This window comes from Aquarana catesbeiana, linkage group LG10 (assembly GCF_042186555.1).
Source record: "Aquarana catesbeiana isolate 2022-GZ linkage group LG10, ASM4218655v1, whole genome shotgun sequence".
NCBI lineage: Eukaryota > Metazoa > Chordata > Amphibia > Anura > Ranidae > Aquarana > Aquarana catesbeiana.
In genome coordinates, this window is record NC_133333.1 from 257,898,826 (window position 1) to 257,918,363 (window position 19,538).

The window sequence follows — 19,538 nt, forward strand, 5'->3', positions numbered from 1 at the left end:
CAGCTCCTCATTAGTCTTGTTGTTATTTCAACTTTTTCTTTTAGAAAAAAAAAAGCAAAATAGAAATATTCAAAGAAACAGGACACATTAATGATCAAGTACACACAAAAAGGAAAAAAAAAATAAAAACACAAATACAACGAATGCTAAATTAAATAAACTTTCTTGTTGTCTTGGCTTCTTTTCTTCTCTTTTTTTTTTTTTGATTTTTTGTTGCATTGCTGTTTGTATGTAGCCCTCCCAGCAAAAGCCACCATCATCTGAGCTCCAACTTGGGTGGCCAGGAAAGGGGAAAAGGAAAGGTGCTCCCCCCAGCCCCCCCTCTCTTTACCAGTTGACATGTACTGCAGCAACAAAAGAAATAACGTGAGTTCTCCCTTAGGCTAGGCTCTCACACGTATGCGACCTGCATGTAGGTGGGGTGCAACTTTTTCCGTGGCAGTAACTCACACGGACCAATGTAAGTAATGCAACGACGGTTCTCAAGGAGCTGGGGGGACATCTGCCCAACCGAGTAGGAAAGGTAAATATTGCAGGGCTAACCAAGCAAATACATAAATGAAAGGGGTGGTGGAAAAAAAATAATACAACAAATCAGATAGACAAAGTGTCCAATAAATGTATATAAACTCAGTGAATGAGTAACCAGACACCAGGGGGCCCTGGAAAATGTGAAAAAATATATATACAGGTGTGTGTGGGTTATAGTCCAATCAAGGCTGATCTTCTAGTAAAGAGTGGTGAAGACCCGAACACTGTTAGATATGGTGGACATCAAAGATATTGCATCATCAATAATAAAGAAGTGCGCGTGCCCTTACCGGAACGGGTGGACTCCTATGTCAGCGACGTGGAGTCATACAGACGTGGTGCCACAAATGGCCAATGTATGGAGCTCAGCAGGGTCCAAATGGACCTCCAATCCTTGGTGCAGCAAACTGGATCTTGATGGTAGGATCAACAGGACTCCGGAGCCACTCTCAGCCAAGCATTATGTGGATTTGTTGCATTATTTTTCTCCACCACCCCTTTCATTTATGTATTTTCTTGGTTAGCGCTGCAATATTTACCTTTCCGATTCTATATATGTTTGTCACATTTTTATGCAGCTGCTTGACATCCGAACCACTTTTGGGTTTAGCGCAGTAATTATCCCAACTCCAATGCCCAACTGAGTACACTCAGGGATTCCAACGATGTGAAGGTGACAGGTATCAGTCGGGTTGGCAGCGTCTGTATGCAGCCTCTCCATCAGGTGCCCACTCTAGTGGAAGACGTCCAAAGGAGTTGCGACCATACGCTTTCCCTACCACTAGTTACTGTCCCTAACAGGCGGGGGGTACCTGTCCCTAGTCTACCATCTCACAAAAAAAGTGCACCAAGTCTGGGAGCTGAAAGGAAATAGTAGGTATTCTGGACGACCACCCGTCTATTAGGTACAACAGGGCCCTTAGATATCTGGAGACACCGAATGAAAACGAGAGGCGGGTTGTGCATTCGTAAAATGTCTGCCTTTATTAGGTGTGTTACAGCTTATATATGGTTCAACATACCAATAGAAAGAGGGGAGGGGGGAGTGGTTAGTAAATAATGTATTTGTATAGAAATATATAGTTATATGGTTATACAAATCAGTGACCCTTTACGATACATTATCATGAGTTAGCGCCGGTCAACAGGCCATCTGTTTATGAGTCATAAGTCATGCATCCTGTCTCATGGCCTACAGAACAGGGAACAGGAAAAGACAAACTAACACCACAATGATATATATAGAGAAAAATGCAAGCATTTTTCTAACCATTCTTTTATAGTTGCAGATTTAAGCTATCTTGTATACTGAAATGGCAGAGCATATCAAAGCATATCAGTCACAATGGTTTGGGCATATTATTACAGGAGCCAGGGCCTTAAATAGGCTCTGCCTGTTCCAAGATGGCTCCCGGAGTCACATAGGACAGCAGCATCCAATTGAGTGCTTCCTCAGTGACCCAGGAAACCATAGAGGAACTGTGTTCCTCTTGACTACCTCTCCAGCTGCGGTGCCACTGTGGAGGAGCACCCCCTGAAGTGGAGAAAGTAGACTGCACCCACCTACATGTGTTCTGTGGATAGAAAGCCCATTAATTTCAATGGGCTGTGTAAACATGTACACTATATTAACCAAAAGTATTGGGACGCCTACCTTTACACGCACATGAACTTTAATGGCATCCCAGTCTTCATCCGTAGGGTTCAATATTGAGTTGGCCCACCCTTTGCAGCTATAACAACCCAATAGAACACCTTTGGGATGAATTAGAGCAGAGACTGGCCTTCTCATCCAACATCAGTGCCTGACCTCACAAATGCTTTTCTGGAAGAATGGTCAAACATTCCCATAGACACCCTCCTAAACCTTGTGGACGGCCTTCCCAGAAGAGTTGAAGCTGTTATAGCGGCAAAGGGCGGAACCAACTCAATATTGAACCCTACGGACTAAAGCCTCGTACACACGGTACGAATGTTGGCCAACCGAGCGTCTGATTTTTGTCAAAAGCGCGTGTGCCGGGATCTTGTCTTGCATACTAACGGTACACAATTGTCGCACAACAAACACGAGCGTAGTGACGTACTACAAGGAATTTCAGCTGTTGAGCGCCACCCTTTGGTCCCCTTCTGCTAATTTGGTGTTTGGCGAGCATTGATTCCAATCATGCGTGTTTGTACTTTTGACTTTTGTGTGACGGATTTGTGTACTGACCATCTAAGGATCTGACATCAAACTATTGTCCGCCGAAAATTTACTAGCCTGCCATCCAACATTTGTTGGCCGAAAGTTGGACAACAATTGTCAAAAGGAGCATACTAACGGTCAGATTTTAGGACAACGGTCTGTCAACAGACAATCCCCTGCCAACAATCGTACCGTTTTTTACGAGGCTTTAGATGGGGATGTCATTAAAGCTCATGTGTGTGTAAAGGCAGGCAGCCCAATACTTTTGGCACATGCATGTACATGTACGTGAAAGTGCACAATTCCCCAGGGCAAATACGAACAAAACTCCAAAAGGCTCAAAGCTCAACCAAAGTGTGTGCAAATGTGGCCAAAGATAAGTGAAATTCTAAGTGTGATATAATACTATACAAGTCCATAATCCAAAAGTCTGTACTCCTCCGTGAATTTAAAGGATATACACCGTCAGTGGATTCTTTCCAGGTGACAGGATTGGGGTGACTTCTTCTTGTAGACTCACATACAAAAAAGACAAAGGAAAGACAAACAGCGCCACCAAAGTGTAGTAGTTAGCTCTCATAAAAACAAAGATAACATGCACTCACAGGGTGTGATTCAAAGAGCAGCATGTGATGGAATTTGACTTGATGGCCTTTCCTCAGCCCAGGCACTTCCTCATGCAGATAGTCTCTTGCCAGGAACCAGAAGGACCTCTGTGGACCACATGGAGATTGTTAGGGCGAAGGCAGGGCACCAAAATGGCACGATGATGTCAGAGATGGCATGGCAAACACCAAGCAAAAATTCATAACAAACCCAGATCCTAGGTAGGTGTCCAATATGTTTTTTTTCTAAGGGGTTCACATGTAAAGGAAAAAAAAGGTCTGTGCTCCCCCCAAAAACCAAACCAGACCCTTATCCTATAGTGTTCTGGTGTGAATCTTTAAGGGGAACACCAAGCAAAAAATTCATACCAGACCCAAATTCCCGATAGGAGTCCAATATGGTTTTTTAAAGGGGTCTACATGGAAAGAAAAAAAAATGTCCTGTGTTCCCCCCAAAAACCGTACCAGACCCTTATCCTTTAGGGTTCTTGAGTGATTTTTTAAGGGGAACACCAAGCAAAAAAAGCAAAAGATTTATACCAGATCCATATTCTAGGTAGGAGTCTAATGTGGGTTGTTCTAGGGGGTTCACATGGAAAGAAAAATGTCTTGTGCCCCCCCCCCAAAACAGACCCTTATCCTATAGTGTTCTGGTGTGAATCTTTAAGGGGAACACCAAGCAAAAAATTCATACCAGACCCAAATTCCCGATAGGAGTCCAATGTGGTTTTTTAAAGGGGTCTACATGGAAAGAAAAAAAAACGTCCTGTGTTCCCCCCAAAAACCGTACCAGACCCTTATCCTATAGGGTTCTTAAGTGATTTTTTAAGGGGAACACCAAGCAAAAAAAGCAAAAGATTTATACCAGACCCATATTCTAGGTAGGAGCCTAATATGGGTTGTTCTAGGGGAAAAATGTGCCTCCCCCCAAAAACCAAAACAGACCCTTATCCTATAGCAGTGGTCATCAACCCTGTCCTCTGGGCCCACTAACAGGCCAGGTTTGCAAGATAACTGAAATACATCACAGGTGATATCATTTGCTGCTCAGTGATTGCAATATTCTAGTCTGCATCTCCCCCAAGGTAATACATAAAACCTGGCCCTGAGGACAGGGTTGATGACCACTGTCCCATAGGGTTCTGGTGCAAAATAAGCAAAAAAAAAACATACAAGACCCATCTTCTAGATAGGAGTCCTATATTTATTTTTTTTAAAAGGTTCATATGGAAAGAAAAAAAAGTCTCGTGTTTCCCCCCCATAACCCACACCAGACCCTTATGCTTTAGGGTTCTGGTGTGCATTTTTAAGGGGAACACCAAGCAAAAAAATCATACAGGACCCATATCCTAGATAGGAGTCCAGTATGTATTTTTAAGGGGTTCGCATGGAAAGAAAAACAATGTCTTGTGTCCCCCCCAAAAAAACATACCAGACCCTTATCGAAGAACGCCGTCAGTTTAGGAAAAGGAGGAGCAATGATCATGAACACACCCCTCTTGAGCCATGCTTGGCCACATGCCCTGTGTAAATGAGTAAGTAATAGTGCCACTTACTATTCACCCCCCCCCCCCCCCCAAAAAAAAATAAATGTGTATATATATATATCAAAGTGAATAAACATGTAGAAAAAAAAACATGTCCCAAGTAGTAAATTCTACGTCAATAACATCCTCCAGTGATGATGAACCATTACCAATCACGATGAGAGGTGCTCTGGCATTCTGTCATTCCGCCAACCTCTGCCGATAGTCTACCCCTGCTGGACTCTTGCTGCAAATGACAGCAAATGACAGCTCCTTAGCCGGCTGAGGTCATTGACCAAATAAGGTCATGGAATTTTTTTTTTTTTTTTTTACAAGATTCAGCCTTCTTTACAAGATTTAGACTTCAATGGGGTTCTGGTGCATTGTTGGGGTTGGTTTGCCATTCTTTTCGGTGAAGGTCCAGCAAACCAAACTTTGCCCGGGTTGCTCATCATTAGTCGCCTGTCCTGAAGTGGTGAAGCTGAGCGAACTTGGTGTTGTTGTTTATACAAGTTTAAAGGGTAACTCAATCTTTTGTGAGAAAAAAAAATGGCAAATAAAGAAATAATATAACATATACACAGAAACGTAGAAGAGTGACCAAGTAGTCCATGGAGTCTGCCCACTTTTTTTTTGTTTGTTCTTTTTGTGTTTTTATTGTTTTGTTTGTTTTTGGGTTTTTTTTTCATTAACTTTTTGTTGTCTGACTATAGCTCTATGTTTATCCCAAGCACATTTGTAGCCATTTACTGTTGACTGTCTCACTACCTCTGTTGGAAGTTTATTCCAATCTTAAACCACCCTTTCAGTAAAATAATACTTTCTATAATTCATTTTGAACTTTCCTCCAGTTAGTTTGAGGTCATGTCCCCGTGTTCTTGATAATATACAATTGCTAAACAAGCTATATTGTAATTAAATGTCATTGAAAATGCAATGTGGCCACCTGGAGGCGCTCTGTACACAGATGGTATACAGAACCCCCCCCCCCCCCCCCCCCCGGTATGTAATTTCCTGCTTAGGTGATAGTCTCACTGATTCTCCCAGAAGTCTGCACTAAGATACAAGTCAGATTTTGGGCATCCCCTGCAACAAAAATGTCATATTTGGTGAGATACTCCCCAAGGGAATTCACGTTTAAAGGGATGCAGACCCTGCTACTTTCCTCATTAGAGCCATGCAGGAGCAGCAGCTGATTATAAAGTCACTCCCATTCACATTCACTCTGAACATGGACAGAAAAACAAAGCTATTTCTTCAGAATAACGAAAGGTAGAAATCTGCAACAAAGTTTGTTACAATCCCTGCAATGTACAGAGATCACCCAGAGCGGGGACGTTTTTTTTTATCAACAAAAATAGAGTTACTCTTTAAAGGTGGTGCACTGGTGTGGCTGAAATACGGTTTGAATTATATAATATTAGAAAAGTCAGGCTAAATAAGAAATGGCTCCACAAAAATCTAGAATATTTCACTAGATGGTGCTGTTATGATGACATTTGGAAGGCTGAAACATTAGAGTGATTAAAACGAATTAGATTTTTCATAACATGATTGGAACACGGCGCACAATGCGACCGTCTCCTGCACATGTATTGGCGTTAGTGATGTGGACTTTTCATTTGAGTCTCAGGCAGATCGGGGAAATAGGCAATGGAGGTGACTTGTAGATTATTAGATTATTTAAAAATGTAGAGGAGAAATCCAGGGAAATGTTCTAAAGCCTTTTGCCAGCTCCCCGTGTTTTGTTATAAAGAGAGTTTCTAATCCGAGGACGTGCAAGAATGTCATTCCAACAACTAAGAAATTGTCAAATAGTCTCTTCTGAAAGCTGAACTACACGGCATCCGAGCACCACAAACCTGAAAAAATAGATTTTATTCATTTATACTATTCAAAGCAAACTACCTCCATCCATCCATCCATGTCTCCATCCTTCCATCCATTCATGTATCCATCTATCCATCCATCCATCCATGTCTCCATCCTTCCATCCATTCATGTATCCATCTATCCATCCATCCATCCATCCATGTCTCCATCCATCCATCCATGTATCCATCTATCCATCCATCCATCCATGTCTCCATGTCTCCATCCTTCCATCCATCCATGTATCCATCCATCCATCCATGTCTCCATCCATCCATCCATGTCTCTATCCATCCATCCATGTCTCCATGTCTCCATCCATCCATCCATCCATGTATCCATCTATCTATCCATCCATCCATGTCTCCATCCTTACATCCATCCATGTATCCATCTATCCATCCATCCATCCATCCATGTATCCATCCATCCATCCATCCATGTCTCCATGTCTCCATCCATCCATCCATGTATCCATCCATCCATCCATCCATGTCTCCATCCATCCATGTATCCATCCATCCATCCATCTATCCATGTCTCCCTCCACTCCCCCATCCATCCATGGAGTTGATTTACAAGCCAAATAAACTGTGCACTCTGCAAGTGCAGTTGCTCCAGAGCTTAGTAAATGAGGACTTCACTTTGCAAAGAATACACAATCACATGCAAGAAAAATAATAAGAAGAGCATTTTTGCTTGCACATGATTGGATGGTGGAAGTCAGCAGAGCTTCCTTCGTTTACTAAGCTCTGGAACATCTGCACAGTATTTTTGCCTGTAGTAAATCAACCCCTATGTCTCCATCCACTCCCCCATCCATCCATGTCTCCATCCACTCCCCCATCCATCCATGTCTCCATCCACTCCCCCATCCATCCATGTCTCCATCCACTCCCCCATCCATCCATGTCTCTATCCACTCCCCCATCCATAAATGTCTCCATCCACTCCCCCATCCATCCATGTCTCCATCCACTCCCCCATCCATCCATGTCTCCATCCACTCCCCCATCCATCCATGTCTCCATCCACTCCCCCATCTATCCATGTCTCCATCCATCCATCCATGTCTCCATCCACTCCCCCATCCATCCATCTATGTCTCCATCCATGTCTCCATCCATCCATCCATCCATCCATCCATCCACCCATGTCTCCATCCATCCATGTCTCCATCCACTCCCCCATCCATCCATGTCTCCATCCATCCATCCATCCATGTCTCCATCCACTCCCCTATCCATCCATCCATCTCTCCATCCACTCCTCCATCCATCCATGTCTCCATCCACTCCCCCATCCATCCATCAATCCATCCATCCATCCATGTCTCCATCCAACCCCCCATCCATCCATCCATCCACTCCCCCATCATCCATGTCTCCATCCATCCATGTCTCCATCCACTCCCCCATCCATCCATCCATCCATCCATCAATCCATCCACTCCCCCATCCATCCACGTCTCCATCCATCAATCCATGTCTCCATCCATCCATGTCTCCATCCACTCCCCCATCCATCCATGTCTCCATCCATCCATCCAGGTCTCCATCCATCAATGTCTCCATCCACTCCCCCATCCATCAATGTCTCCATCCATCCATCAATGTCTCCATCCATCCATGTCTCCATCCACTCCCCCATCCATCCATGTCTCCATCCATCTATCCTTGTCTCCATCCATCCATGTCTCCATCCACTCCCCCATCCATCCATCCATCCATCCATGTCTCCATCCACTCCCCCATACATCCATGTCTCCATCCATCCATGTCTCCATCCATCAAACCATGTCTCCATCCATCCATGTCTCCATCCATCTATCCTTGTCTCCATCCATCCATGTCTCCATCCACTCCCCCATCCATCCATCCATCCATGTCTCCATCCACTCCCCCATACATCCATGTCTCCATCCATCCATGTCTCCATCCATCAATCCATGTCTCCATCCATCCATCTATCTATCCATGTCTCCATCCACTTCCCCATCCATCCATCCATCCATCCATCCATCCATCCATCCATCCATCCATGTCTCCATCCATCCATGTCTCCATCCATCCATGTCTCCATCCATCCATCCATGTCTCCATCCATCCATCAAACCATGTCTCCATCTATCCATCCATCCATGTCTCCATCCATCCATGTCTCCATCCATTCATGTCTCCATCCACTCCCCCATCCATCCATGTCTTCATCCATCCATCCAGCCATCCATCCATCCATCCATCCATCCATCCATGTCTCCATCCATCCATCAATCCATGTGTCTATCCATTCATCCATGTCTCCATCCATTCATGTATCCATCCACTCCCCCATCCATCCATCCATCCATCCATCCATCCATCCATCCATGTCTCCATCCATTTATGTCTCCATCCACTCCCCTATCCATTCATGTCTCCATCCATCCATCCATCCATGTCTCCATCCATTCATGTCTCCATCCACTCCCCCATCCATCCATGTCTCCATCTATCCATCCATCCATCCATCCATGTCTCCATCCACTCCCTCCATCCCTCCATGTCTCCATCCACTCCCCCATCCATCCATGTCTCCATCCATGTCTCCATCCATCCATGTCTCCATCCACTCCCCCATCCATCCATGTCTCCATCCATGTCTCCATCCATCCATGTCTCCATCCATGTCTCCATCCACTCCCCCATCCATCCATGTCTCCATCCATGTCTCCATCCATGTCTCCATCCATCCATGTCTCCATCCATGTCTCCATCCACTCCCCCATCCATCCATGTCTCCATCCATGTCTCCATCCATGTCTCCATCCATCCATGTCTCCATCCATGTCTCCATCCATCCATGTCTCCATCCATGTCTCCATCCACTCCCCCATCCATCCATGTCTCCATCCATCCATCCAGGTCTCCATCCATCAATGTCTCCATCCACTCCCCCATCCATCAATGTCTCCATCCATCCATCAATGTCTCCATCCATCCATGTCTCCATCCACTCCCTCATCCATCCATGTCTCCATCCATCTATCCATGTCTCCATCCATCCATGTCTCCATCCACTCCCCCATCCATCCATCCATCCATCCATGTCTCCATCCACTCCCCCATCCATCCATGTCTCCATCCATCCATCCATGTCTCCATCCATCAAACCATGTCTCCATCCATCCATGTCTCCATTCATCAATCCATGTCTCCATCCATCCATCTATCTATCCATGTCTCCATCCACTTCCACATCCATCCATCCATCCATCCATGTCTCCATCCATCAATCCATGTCTCCATCCATCCATGTCTCCATCCATCCATCCATGTCTCCATCCATCCATCAAACCATGTCTCCATCTATCCATCCATCCATGTCTCCATCCATCCATGTCTCCATCCATTCATGTCTCCATCCACTCCCCCATCCATCCATTTCTCCATCCATCCATCCAGCCATCCATCCATCCATCCATCCATGTCTCCATCCATCCATCAATCCATGTGTCTATCCATCCATCCATGTCTCCATCCATCCATCCATGTCTCCATCCATTCATGTATCCATCCACTCCCCCATCCATCCATCCATCCATCCATGTCTCCATCCATTTATGTCTCCATCCACTCCCCCATCCATTCATGTCTCCATCCATCCATTCATCCATCCATCCATCCATCCATGTCTCCATCCATTCATGTCTCCATCCACTTCCCCATCCATCCATGTCTCCATCTATCCATCCATCCATCCATCCATCCATCCATCCATCCATCCATGTCTCCATCCACTCCCTCCATCCCTCCATGTCTCCATCCACTCCCCCATCCATCCATGTCTCCATCCATGTCTCCATCCATCCATGTCTCCATCCACTCCCCCATCCATCCATGTCTCCATCCATGTCTCCATCCATCCATGTCTCCATCCATGTCTCCATCCACTCCCCCATCCATCCATGTCTCCATCCATGTCTCCATCCATGTCTCCATCCATCCATGTCTCCATCCATGTCTCCATCCACTCCCCCATCCATCCATGTCTCCATCCATGTCTCCATCCATGTCTCCATCCATCCATGTCTCCATCCATGTCTCCATCCATCCATGTCTCCATCCATCCATGTCTCCATCCATGTCTCCATCCACTCCCCCATCCATCCATGTCTCCATACATGTCTCCATCCATCCATGTCTCCATCCACTCCCCCATCCATCCATGTCTCCATCCATCCATCCATGTCCCCATCCATCCATGTCTCCATCCATCCATGTCTCCATCCACTCCCCCATCCATCCATGTCTCCATCCATCCATCCATGACTCCATGCTTTTTTTTGTTGAGAAATCACTTTGAAAAACACCCCCTACCATTTCAAACCACGGCCATCTTGAGTAAGGGCAGATGATTCATGTAGCATTTACTTCCTGGAATCCATCTGTCCTTAGCTCAAGTGTGCAGGCAGAAGGGGTGTGAGTAACTGAGAAAGCCCCTCCTCTCATGAAGACTCCTGGGATGTATGACATCATTTTGACCTAGGCCAGAAACCAGGAAGTAACTAAAGAAATGTAAAAAAAAAAGTGTAAAATAAGTAAATATAATATATCTTAGTTTATGTTGGTTGAGAGAGTATAGTTGTCCCTTAACCACTTCAGCTCTGGAAGGTTTACCCCCCTGTAGCACCCTCTAGTGTGTGCTACTAGTAGTGGCAGTGCAGTAAAAAAGAAAGCATACTTCTGTCCAGGAATAACCAGAGTCATGGAATTAGAAGCCAGGGCTGGATGACTCATCTTGGCAGCTCTCTGGTGCCTCTCCCTGGTGTCTGGAAGGTTGGAGAACCTTCTATAACTAGAGGGCATGGTCTAGGAGGGGCTGACATGAATATTTGTGAGGCCTCAACCAATCCCCAAAAGTGGGCTGGCAGGGGGCTGGGACTACCCTATAAACAGACATAGGCCATGCCAGCAGGGGCAGTCGGGTGGAAGATGGAGATACAGTGTTGAGGAGGAGGTCGGTGGCCCTGATGGGTACCCTCTACTCCGGGGGGGTGTCCTGCCTTGGGCCAGGGCTTGGGTGCTGGAAGGAACCTGCCAAAGACACAAAGGGAGAAGGCTTTCCTGGAGGCCCGGGTGCAAAGAGTAACAGAGTAAGTAGAGCAGCACTGGTGGAAACTAACAAAGGGGGGGAAGACTGCCACATTAACCTGGTCTCCTTTGAAGACATCCGTGGGCTTAAGTCTTTTACTCTTCCCTGAGATATCTCCAGAGAGTCAGCTGGGTGGGCTGGTGAAAAAGACAGCTGCAACTAGGTGGGCTAACATTGCCTGAAGAAGTGGTGCTGAGATCATTGGCCACAGAGGAAGCGGAAAGAAAGGTTACACACTGTTTCATTCCACATGTGCTACTTTTAAGGGACTGTGAGTTCCTGCCTGTAAAGGGCTGTTACTGAACTAACAAGGAGTCTCTCAGTTTCCTCAGGAGTGAACCAGAAAGAAAAGGAGCAAAGTGTGTGCAGAAGGAAAGCTGAAGAGGAGTCTGTATATAGGAAGTTGTCCCTAAAGTTCTTGTGGAAGTCAAGTGGGCATCTCATAACCCCTTATCCCCATCCAAGTTGTTAAACCCCCCTAACAGTGGCGGTCTGGCCATAGGGGGATGCCCCCCCCCCCCTACAGGCAGTCACAAAAAAAAAATGGCCCTTTAAAAAAAAAAAAAAAATAGAATAAAAGGTCCTTAAGTGCACTGTGTTTTGGGCGCCGGACACAGTGCACTATGGGAAGCGCTACGTCTATGCAATCACCAGATTGCAGACGAGGCACTTCATTTGCAGGCTTTTGTCCCGCCTTGCGGCGCATTCCATCGCGCCGAACAGCTTCTGCCCGGGACCCGAAGTATGTATTACTACGGCCGGGTGCTTTGATTGACATTCGAGTTATGGTGTCACTTCCGGTATTCTCTCTCCCAGTGCGCCCGAGCGGAGGAAGCATGAGGAGCAGACTCCTCCACCGCCACTGCTGCCAACTGAAGGAGACACAGCAGGAGGAGAGGACACCACAGCAAGGTAAGTGCCGGACCTCCCGCAGAGAACGGGGGGGGGTTTGATGGGACAGTGAGGATGCATTTGATGGGACAGTGATGCTGCATTTGATGGGCACAGTGAGGCTGCATAAGATGGGCACAGTGCCAATGCGGGGGCGTGATGACGTAGCGCGCATCACGGAGGGAGGGAGGTGAGGGTGTCAGACGGAGAAGCAGACTCTCCTAGGATCCCCGGAGCGCGTCCATCCAGCCGCCACATAGGATATGCCCGCAGGCTAAAGGGGGGAGGAAGATCCCCGAACGCCACTACGAGCGCTGCTGCTGCGGTCCCCAGATTCCAACAGGGGAAGGATACCGAAGCTCCACACGCCGCTCCACACGCCGCTGTCGGGACATGGGAGGCGGCTGCGGATTCAGCACAGACGGAGAGGAAGGGAGGATTTGACGGCGTCCCCCCCCCTCCCCCCCCCCCCCAGCTTCCCCCCCCCTCTGTCGTCCCACAATATTCATCGGGCAACGTGAGACCCCGTTGGATTTCTGCTGAGTCCGGTGGTGGTAACGTAGGAACAGCTCTGTTTACAATTTCTGTTTATATGTATTAGTGACACTTTACTATAACTGCCTGATATAATGGTGACAGGAGCTAATGACTAAAGACGGCAGCTGAAGCCGCTGTATCTGTTTGAAACCCTCAGCTTTGATATTATAAGTAAGACTCTACTATACTACCTGTTATGAAGATGATAAAAGTTATTTGAAGGGGGATAGTAGCTAAAGCTATTGCTGTACTGGAAATCTGCAGACATGACCATATAAGGAAAATTTTCTTCACAGCCTGCCATAACGGTATGAGAGGTTAATGAAGGACAAGGTGTCTGGAGTAATTGTTTGGTTTGAATCCCTCAGCTTGGGCGTCATCACTAATGTCATTACTAATAACATGCTAACATTTCGACGGACATAACGGGGACAGAAGTAAATTGATTGAAGCCATGGTTTTGGGGGTGTATTTTAGCCTGGTTGAGCAATGAAGCCTGTTTCAAATCTGTGAAAAGGGTTCCAAAGCAGAAGATCCCAGATTGGGGACTGATAAGAGCGAGGCATCTCTGAGGTACGGGTCCCTAGAGGGCCTGGGTCATATCCTCGGAGGTGTTTCTTTTACCCCCCCCGCCCCGATTGAACAACTTAATAGTATAAAGGCGGCATACTGTCTAGAGCAGGACCCAGAAAATAATCATCAGGGCTGATACCCCTGAAGGATCCATACCTACAAGAGGAGGGAGGAAGTTCAGTTAATCCTGGGGAAACCAACAGGGGGTCAGAGGAAGAAGGGAGGAATGAATAAAGCAACAACAAAAAAAGGGGGGGCACCTAAAACGCCGAGGGATAGGACAGCTGGAAGCTCAATAAAACAGTTCATGTCCCAAGGTGGGAGTCCAAAAGGAAGGGAGCAAGGGGCCCAAGGAGGTTCAAGGACAGAAGGAAGAGGGGGAACCCCAGATAAAACGGGGGACAAAACGATCCAATCAAAGGAAAATTCAATAGTGGAAAGTGAAGGGGATTTAAGTCGGGTGGAAGAGAGAAGAACAAGTGCCCCAATGCTTTCAAAGGAGGAAATGAGAGACATGCTCAAAAACCTTGAGCTCTCAATAAAAGTAGAAATAGGCCTGGTGAAAGCAGACCTGGGAAGCTTATTGGAAAGGGTAGAAACAACGGAAAAAAAAACGGAGGAATTGGAAAAGGAGATAATGAACCTCAAAGAACAAATTAAAACTTCTAGACAAAATCAGAAGATAATCCTATACAAGATCGAGGATCAGGAAAACCGAGATAGGAGACAAAATATAAGACTCCGTAATGTCCCAGAAAACAAAGGAGAAGATCTGAGAAGGATGATCCCCCAAATACTGGGGCCTCTGTTAGGAGAGGAGGATAAGGAATTCCCTAAAATAGAAAGGACTCACCGAGTTGGAAAATTATTCAACTCGGACCACCAGAGGCCGAGAGATATAATAATTCGCTTTAGGTACTATGAAGACAAAGCTCTAATCCTATCCAAAATGAGAGGCAAACCCCCGGTAAAATTTGAAGGGTCAGAGTTCCAAATCTATACAGATCTCGCCCCCGAAACCCTCGCTAGGAGAAGGCTTTTGAAGCCTCTATTAGATCAGATGAGAGAACTAAACATTAAGTATAGCTGGGGTTTTCCGGCGTGCTTGAGGGGTTTTAGAGATGGAAGATCGGCAAGGTTGAGGTTCCCAGAGGATTTAAAGGACTTCTGTGATAGGCTTGATATGAAAGAACCAGAGCTGCCGGGCTGGGTGGAGGGGTGACTGGGGGTGTGTGGGGGGGGGGTGTGTGGGGGGGGGGGTTGGGTTGGGCTGGTTTAGTAGATTAGTGGAGTGGAAGGGTGGCGGGAGGGAGGAGGAGTTTCTGTGGTATCTGGATTGCCCCTCTCTGCTTAAAACACCAGGCAGGGGGGGGTAAAGGGCACACTCGGGCTCCCACCTCAAACATGTGATTCGTTAGGCTCCATGGTATCCATGGCGCTGGGCGAATGGGGAGCCAGGGGGTGGCTGAGGGGTAGGGAGGGGGGGTTGGGGAGAGGAGAGGGGAAAGGGGAATCCGGTGTACAAGGAAGTAAGAGGGAAGAAGGAAGGAAAGAAGATAACAAAGAAAGAATTCAGAATAGCTCAGTAATACAGATCCAACAAAAATCAAAAAAAAAAAAAAAAAAAAGTGAGGAGATGAGAAAATTAAATTTTATGACCTACAATGTAAAGGGTCTTAATGAGCCCACTAAGAGATATAAGATCCTGAGGGAATTAGAGAGATATAAGGCTGAGGTTGTGTTCCTCCAAGAAACCCATTTAACATACTATTCCAAGAGTAAGATAAAGTCCAATATGTACCCAACTTGGTTTTACGGGGACTCAATAACATCAAGAGCGAGAGGAGTGGCAATAGGGATAGCAAGAGGGATAAATTTTAAGGTCGAAGAGAGGCTAATAGATCAGGGAGGAAGATATATATTCCTGAAAGGTTCCTTGGAGGGATGGAAGGTTACACTGGCAAATATTTACGCACCAAACAAAGAGCCGAGTGGTTTTCTTGGAATAATATTAGGGAAACTAATGGAGTTTAAAGAAGGTAGCCTGATTATGATGGGTGATTTCAATATGTGCATGGCTCCAGAGGTAGACAGTACGTCTCGTGCGCAGGGGACAATGAATGGGAAGCTGAAGAAATTAAAACAGAAGCTGCATTCGTGTCAACTGGTGGATGTATGGAGGATTATGAATCCAAATAAGAAGGATTTCTCGTTCTATTCCTCTGCGCACGGGACGTACTCTAGGATTGATTATATATTGACGGAACATTCATTGTTGGAAAGAGTTGTGGAGGCTAAGATAGAAGTTATTACCATATCAGACCACGCCCCAGCTAGTATGAGATTGTATGTCCCAGAAAATCAGAGAACCCTAATAACCTGGAGATTGGACGAAGATATTTTACAAGAAGTATCAAATGTAGAGAAAATAGAACAGGAACTAAAACAATATTTCTCAACGAATGATACAGCAGAGATCTCAGGGTCATCCCTGTGGGAGGCCCACAAGGCCTACATAAGGGGAGTAATAATGAAGATAGGGGCAATGAGAAAAAGGGAAACAAAGGAACAAATTAAAAAACTAACTGAAGAAATATATGATCTGGAGCAAGAACATAAGAAGGGCTCGGGCCAAGGGAGAAGGGTCTATCAAAAATTGGTGAAAAAAAGGGAGGAGCTAAAGGATTATACAGATCTAGAAACAAAAAAAGCATTTTACAAGGTGGCGAAAGAAAACTATCAGAGTCGAAACAAGAGCAGTAGACTACTAGCTAGAACAATAAGAAAGAAAAAAACTAGAAACTATATTGAAAAAATCCAAAATAGTAAAGGAGAAATGCTCCATACAACAAAAGAGATAGGGGAATCTTTTAAGGAATATTATAGTGAATTATATTCAGTAGCTAAAAATACAAGGCTAAGAGGAGCAAAGGATAGGAAAATAGTAGAATTCTTGAATAAAGCCAACCTCCCGAAGATTAATGAGATCGACAGAGATATTTTAGAAAACCCCATAACGATAGAAGAAATCAACAGAGCACTATCAGAATCAGCTTCAGGTAAAAGCCCGGGGCCCGATGGATTCACCTGTAGGTATTACAAAAAATTTAAAGAAATATTGACCCCTAGACTCTGTGAGTACATGAACGGGTTGGGCAGAGATTTCGACCTGAGTAGAGAAGCTCTTAGAGCAGAGGTCACGGTTATCCCAAAAGAAGGGAAAAATCCTACACTATGCTCTAGCTATAGGCCGATATCGCTGATCAACACCGATGTTAAACTATATGCCAGAGTCTTAGCAAACCGGCTAAAAGAGAGCCTCAATGGTCTGATACATCCAGACCAAGTGGGGTTCATCCCGAAAAGAGAGGGGCGAGACAATGGCGTGAGGGCACTCCTCTTGCTGCAGCATATTAAGGACAGTGGACCCCCAGGTCTACTCTTGTCTATAGACGCGGAGAAAGCGTTTGACAGGGTAGACTGGGGGTTCATGTTCCAAACTCTGGAATCTATGGGCATAGGTCCAAAAATGATTAATAGGATACGCGCTCTGTATAACCACCCTACGGCCTCGATAAAAATCAACGGCTCCCCTTCAGAGGCTTTTGAAATGGAAAATGGAACGAGGCAGGGGTGTCCCTTGTCCCCCCTGCTTTTCGTCCTTTCCCTGGAGCCACTGTTGTCAGTGATTAGGGCGGATCCGGATATTTGGGGTATAAGGGTTGGGGATGAGGAGCACAAGATCGCGGCCTTTGCCGACGATGTTCTGCTTTTCATAACCAACCCCAGAATTTCAATGCCTAATATCCTCGGAGTCATGAGGCAATATGGAGAAGTATCAAACTTCAAAATTAACTTGGCAAAATCGGAAATCCTGAATATCAACCTGGGAAAGAGGGAGGAAAGAAAGCTGAAAAAGGAATTTAAATTTATATGGAAAAAAGAAATAAATTACTTGGGTATAAAACTGGCTAATTCATTAGGGAAGATCTACAAAGCAAATTTTATTCCACTATTAGATGAAATAAAATCGGAGAGTAAAAGGATAACAACTAAACCACTTTCATGGGTCAGACGTATTAACGCCATAAAGATGATATTATTACCTAAAATCACCTATAAACTACAGATGCTCCCATTGAATATCCCTCAGTACTATTTTAAAAAATTGAAATCAATCATTATGAGAGCTGTTTGGAAAAACAGAAGGGCTAGAGTGTCTTTTGACATCTTAAAACAGGAAAAAAGAAAGGGGGGCTTGGCGATACCTGATATTCAGGGTTATTATAGGGCAACACTGGTTTCAAGAGCGATAGAGTGGTTTAGAGAAAACACACAGAAAAGATGGGTGAATATAGAGAATAGTTTGAGTAAGGCGCACTTAGGACACTTGATTTGGAACCCTCCACACTATAGGGTATTAGATATAAATACACATTCACTGACAAAGGCGGTTTTTAGAGTTTGGGATATAGTTTACAAACAAGTAAATAACACTTACAATTCTCCGTTAATTTCACTTTCAGAGAATGATTATTTTGCACCTGGTAAAAAGGAAATTGGGGGGAGTTGGATAAAAAAGGGAACAGTACAGTTGAGAGATATTATTAAAGAGGGGAAGATAGCCACGTTTCAGGAATTAAAGCACAAAACAGATATTTGGGTGTTAGATCGCTGGAGATACCTGCAGTTAAGCCATTTTATCAGCCACCTATCACACCCAATAAGATCAGGGGAGGAGCTATCAGAGTTGGAAAAGATATGTATGTTGAATAATACTAAAGGTATAATATCTAAAATTTACAAACTGGGCTTGGCGAAGAGTAGTAGGGAGATACCACCATTTATCACCAAATGGGAAAATGAATTAGGAGTACAGTTAGATAGTAATAGATTAAAGAAAACCCTGGAGCTGACCCACAGTTCGTCAATTGACATCAGTGTCGCCGAAATGAACTACAAAATCTTAACAGGCTGGTACATTACCCCGGATAAGGCAAGTAAATACCAAAAAGACAAAACATCGGAGTGTTGGAGGGGGTGTAAAGGGGTAGGAAACATGGCCCACATTTGGTGGGACTGCCCTGTAATTAAACGTTACTGGCTAAAAATCTTGGGATATATTAAGCAAATAACTAAGATAGAAGTTAAATTAGACCCCTGGACAGTGTTACACCACGGAATAGGAGGGGAGGTAAAAATATATAAAAACACCCTAGTACCACACCTGTTGAATGCGGCAAAAAAGGTCATAGCAAAAAATTGGAAGAAGCTAGAGGGCCCATTAATATGGGAGTGGGTTGATGTAGTAGAAGGGATTCGATATATGAAGGAAGGAGGACCTGAAAGTGAAGCTGAATCAGCAGAAGGGAGGAACAATTGGCAAAACTGGAAGGACTTTAAAAAATTATGGAGTATTACTGAAGGCTTGAGAATAAGAATTGATTAAAAATAGAGATAACAACTAATGTACACAAGAGGTGCGGGGGGGGAGGGAGGGAGTGGGGTAGGAGTGAGGGATAGGGGTTGGGGTTCCTTTTCTTTTTGTATTTGTTAAATTGAATATAAGATATGTACACCTGTCAAGTAAGCTACAAATGATGTGAAAAAAAAAAGGAGAGACATAGATGACACTGATAAAGTGGACCAGGTCTCCAACTATAATCACTGAGGTGGCAAAAAAAA